The sequence below is a fragment of the Pseudorca crassidens genome, chromosome 14, assembly GCF_039906515.1.
Source record: "Pseudorca crassidens isolate mPseCra1 chromosome 14, mPseCra1.hap1, whole genome shotgun sequence".
In the NCBI taxonomy this organism is placed as follows: domain Eukaryota; kingdom Metazoa; phylum Chordata; class Mammalia; order Artiodactyla; family Delphinidae; genus Pseudorca; species Pseudorca crassidens.
Window position 1 is genome coordinate 17490445 of NC_090309.1, and position 6041 is coordinate 17496485.

Below are 6041 nucleotides of genomic sequence, written 5' to 3' on the forward strand. Positions count from 1 at the left end.
ACTCCCGATGTTCTTGTGGTCCGGGGCGAGTGGAATCCCGGACGAGCCCCCAAATGTTAGACCTGCGCGGTCTCCTAGGAGTTTCGACTCGCCCAGGAAACAACAAGAGTCGGAAGCCGATGCAAAACGCAAGAGGTTTATTGAAGGCCGGTGCACCGGGGTTCCTTGGTCCTCACGTAGGAGGTCGAAGAAGGAACCCTTTTGGGCGCGAATATGTCAGTTTTATAGGTTCCCACTTCCCCGTATGTAAATTATAGATTTGGTTGTGTTCTCCTGCTGATTGGTCCCGGCTTAGGCTCGGACCAGAGAGGGAACTTGTCCCCAGCTGCCTGATTGGTCTTTGACAGACACCTTTTTTACATTTTGTTATCTCCCTCCTTCTCGGAAGGGGGCCGGACATCCTGGAAATTCACCCATTGTCTAAGAAGCCCCTATTGTCTGGAGAGTTCTTAATCATTAGCTGGAACAATGTCCCTCGAGTCCCACAGATTAAGACCTTTTGTGTAATTTCTTATGTAATAACAAGTACAATGAAGGGCTTGCCCTATTTTTCTTTCCAAGCATCAACATGAAATGCTGTATTCATGTTGAATGTATGAAAGACTGCATTAAATGAGATTTTCTTTGGTCTTATTCTGTATATATCACCTCTCATATCTTAAATTTATTTCATTTTCCACTTGTATGTCCCCATGTTTTAAGCTTTAAGAGTAGCAGTGGGAACTAAAACACCATTGTGTTGAGTGTATGTGTGTGTGTGTGTGTGTGTGTGTGTGTGTGTGTGAGTGAGAGAGAGAGAGAGAGAGAGAGAGAGAGAATGTAGTGACCTCCTTTGCCAGTGGAGTAAGTTTAATGTAAAATGAGAACTGTATAATAAATTTCTCTATAAAGATATATGTTGGTGTACATATATTTACACATTTGTGGGAAATTATGCTTTTTTCTAAAAAAATGTTCCTTTATGCTAAATTATATCAAGTTTGCTACTGAACTCTGTGAGGTCACAGAATCTATATTCAGTCTCAAAGATCTGCATCTTTTATTTTCCCATTTGTTTAAATATACTTTCTTCATTTTCTTCTCTTTGGCTGAGTAAAATCAGAGGAGACAGACTGCAGCCTGTTGAATTCTTAACAAGTAAATCTATTCCAGAAAACCAATCTAAACAAGGCAGTGACCCTATTATATCAACCAGTCATGGGATTGGAAGACAGAGTAGAAATGTTGGGTATTTTCTTAAGCTCCTCATTGGAAAATGAATTAGGTCATTGAAGGCACTGTTTTCCATCTCTGTTCACAACTGCAATTCTATAACTGCTCCTTCAAATTCCAGCTCAGTAAGAGGCAGTCCAATAACCCAGCATTGTAAACGCACATATCAGGAATTCAGTTATAAGTGTTATCTCTGCTTCCTGCTCCCTAGGTGCTGCCCTGCAAATAAGGGCCTGAGTGGAGGAGTGGGCAGAGATGATTTTTAAATCACACATGGGTTGTGGAAGAACTATCACTCCAGAAGACACCATACAGAAGTCAGATGATTGTTTTTTGGAAGACTCAGGAAGAATCTGAAGAAAGAAGGTTACTGTTTTGTCTGTATATTACCTGCCTTATCATTCCAAGGTTTTAATGATTCATACATAGCTTTCAAATAAAACTTTTGTTTTGGTTTAAAAAAATAACCTACCAAAAGAGCATTAGAGAAATTGGAAGAGTACTGTTCCTCTTTATTTCACCAAGATCCACTGATCAAGCTTTATAAGAAGTACATAGAGACGGAATGGGAAATTCTCTAATCTGTGTTTTCTAATAAAATTTGATTTTGATGCAAATGGAAAGGTACATTTTTCTGGCTGCCACTTCAAGTATCTCTCCCAAAAACACATATAAGGGGAAATAAATGTTCACTAACTCCTTAAGGGGTTGACAGATTTTAATAAGAGCTTAATCAGAAACAGGCATACTAAAGTAAGCTCTTCTTAGAAGAATTTACCATTTAAATATTATGATTTTCTTTCTAAACTTCACCAACCTGTACATGGTTATACATTAAACAAGATGACCCCATGACCAGCCACCCTTCCTTTGCTTCTTAGACCTCTTTCTTGCACTTTGTCCTGACATATATTTATAAGCCATATATCTCTGCCCATATTAACCTAGAACCAGAAACTAAGTTGACACTAATATTTAATTTCTATGGTCCTTATAGAATGGGTTTCTTTTTAGAAATCCGCCTCTCTTTGCCCTCTCTAGTCCTAAACCAACACATTGTCACCATAAAATTCTGAGGAAGTCCTAAAAACCTTATCTTGCTATCACATTACTCTCTCTAACAAATATGGCCACTATGAAATTATTACTCTGCTCTGTAAAGCTGACCACTGAAGAAACCCAGATCTTGCCTCAGGGAGAACATAGGTGACCAGAAGTGGCTATATGTATAGCCCATGGACACATGGTTGGATTTAATTCCTGTCCAGCTTCCTATTAGAGAGTTAACCAAAATCAGCATCTTTGCCGCATTCTGACAGCCCTCTGATCCTGGGAAAGAAATACCAGGCTGGCCAGTGGGTGTGATCAGCTCACCCAGCCACCCTCCTGGAAGACCACATAGGCATGAATCCAATGCTCCCTGAGGCATCTAGTTTACCACAGACATGGAGTCGAGGGTTGTGGAGTGCTCTGAATAGAGAAACAGAAGCATAGTATCACATGGGTCCAATTCTTCTCAGATTACCCTACACAAATGGCACCACTGTTCCATACTGGTCCCAGCCACTTGAGAAGGGTACAGACAGTTTTGGAAAACGTGCTTCTGGAGACGAAATCTACACCTCGTTATGCAGGGACTATCTCTACTAACCAGATAGGTCCAGGTGCCAGGGTTGTACTTAGAACATTTTACAAAAGGCATTCCACAGGGGAGGCCCCTAAGGTGTAGGACCCAAAGCATGAGTCAGCTTGTTGAGGTCTCTGGGCAATGAAATTGCCACTACAGTGGGAATGAGATCATCTGTTTTATTTCCTATATGTTCTTGTGCATTTGTTTTCATCCTTATCCATGTCCATAAATACATATCTATGTGAGTAAATACATGTACACACTTATGTAAATATATATGTATATAAATATTTATATATAGTTATGAGTAGATACAGACATATGCATTATATTTAATTATTTATATTATATATAATATATTTCTATATCAAACACACAAACACACACTTGTAATTATATATTTAATTCACCTACCAGGGTAGAAAGAATTTAAAATAGTCCATTGTTAATTCTTTGATGATCCTAATGTGAAATAAGCATAATATTTAAGTATATTCACCAGTACACATTTGTCATAGGAAAGCAAAGAACATCTTTGTTTTACCAAGCAGTTAATGCATCACATTTCAATTAGCAACAATTGTTCTCTGTGGTATTGCAGTGCTGAATTCCAATACTTAGTGAACCATTACCTAGTGAACCATTTAATTCCTTCACGGACAATTATCACAGAGGTAGGTAGGTATGCAAAAAATGCAAAATATTCTAATTGTTGTTTTTAGTCCAATAATAATTAGCTACTGTGTTACAGAGATCAAAATACCGTATGGCTTATTTTTTTGCTCCTGGCTGTAACAATTACAAATATAATTTCTTTCTAATTTGAATCTACACTCATCTTTTTTATCTGTTTTTTGTGTACTTATGCTATTAAATGTATTTTATGTTAAAGTCAATCAAATATGGTATATTTTCTATGTTTTAAATGAAATTATTATTCACAGAGATAGCATGAGATAAAATGTTCCTTCACCTAAGCCTATGAAGTTTTATAAGTATAAAACTTAGATGTTCAGACTCAGTGAAATGGACATATGAAAAACGTCATTACCTACAGGTCTACCCTTTAAGTATCATCAAACATTCTGCTTATGAAGTGACATTGGCTTGAAAACCTTCTATATCCTCTCCCATAACTGAAATGTAATCATAATCTTTAAACACCATTTTGAGAATTAAAGGCAAAGAAATAATATTTTCCTAGAGCAGCCCATTACACTTTACAAAAGCAAACAGAGCTGTAGTTAATCCCCATGTTCTTTAATTTACCTTTTCTTTTTTAGAACTATTTTTACTCCTTATTCCTTCATCACCTGAACTGATACATTGAATCTTATGAGAAAATAAAAACATCTCCTTACCATTCATACATGAATTTACTAGCCAAGGATTTAGCCACATACTACATTGAGCTACAAGCACCCTCCACTGAAACTTATAATTTTGCTTTCGTGTTTTGTTATTTTTATGAGTGCATTAATGAGTTTTAAAAATATATTGTCAATGGTAAATCAATAGAGCAAAATGGTGTGTTTTATTGTGTGAATATAATTCAGAAAACTATCAATATATCTATTAAAATTAATATTATAAAAATGTCATATATGTTAACCTCAAGTTTACCAAGTACTTTCTAGGATATTAAAAAAAATCACACTGCTTTATTATGTAATATATGAGATCCAGTTTCCTAAAACTACATTTACTCATAATTTTAAAAAGTTCTGATGACTCCCTATTAACTATGGAATGAAGAGAAGAAAACTCCTTAGACTAAGATTAAAGGTCATTTGTAATCTGTGAATTTGTTTCATTTCCACCTGCTCCTGCTCCTCAATATCAATTGTTTTCCACCCACATCTGTGTATAATAATTCTCACTTTCAAGATTTCTTCCATACTTTCTCTTGGGTATGTAGCCCTATCCTCTCCTTTACATTTTCCTATAATTTTCCCTTAAGAATTTTGTCAAATCTTAAGTCTGAATAAAAGCTTTTTTTTCTACATTTACTGAATTTGAAGTGTTAATTTGTCTTCTAATTTGCTCTAGTATTCATATGTATTTACTATTAATTTGCTAAGTTTTAGTTGTAAATATGCATACTAATTTTGCAATTAGATTGTCATCTTGAGAGGAGATAGCATGACTGCTATATTTTATTGTATACCATGCCATTTTGTATCACATTTTACAGTCATATATTTTTATTTAGCCATAGAGCTTCAAAAATGCTAAGAATATAGAAGAATCTAAATTAAAATTTTATTGACTGATTGCCTGTCATGTGAATTAAGCACTTAAACATTTTGCACATATAAAACTCATTGCTCAACTTTCTTGTTGTGTTCATAATGGAAAATTTTGGTGAAGAAAATAGTCAATGGTGTTAAAGAATATGAAGGGTCTGAAATTATACTATGTTTGTAAACTAGCAAGTTAACCGGACACAATTTCATGAATGCTGGCAGAAAACACAAGCCTTTAATACAGAACAACCAGAAGAAGCTCCATGATTGCATTCATTCACCTTGTCCCAAATTGCACAAGAACATACAAAGGAGGCCAAGTGATGCCTGTACATCCAAAGAGTTGTGTTACAGGAAAAGAATCTTGAGTTCAGGATACCTATATCTTTCATAATGGGCAATAATCTCACCTGTCCCAAATCCAGCAACAGACACAGTTTTTGTCTTCCAAGGGCACAAAGCAACCCTGCAATTTTCTATACAAACATACTTAAAAATAGAGACTTAGAAAAAGGAAGTCATTGTCCCTACTTGCATAATGTGCAGAAATATGAGAGTCGCCTAAATAGGACTGGCCCAAAAGAGAAAAGGAGCCAGAATTCAATATAGGTTGCTGTATGTCATGCCAGCTAAAACGTCACACAAGGTTATGGCTTCTTTCACCTTTCTTATTGTAAAAATGGAATAACCAGATTCCATCTTTCCACGAGGAGATACCCTACCATGTCTCCCCACTACCAGGACCACCACCACCATCTCCTTTTCCCCCTCTCAAAGCTGTCAGAGTCAGTGATAAATTGACCAATTACTTGTTCTCGTAATTCTTTTCCACTATCACCCTTCCATTTTACTAAAGAACTAGGGACTATGTACCTGTATAACTTGAAAAACATTACTCATTACTCTTTCTTTTCTCATGCAGCTGAGCTAAGATATACTGTCACATGCCCCAA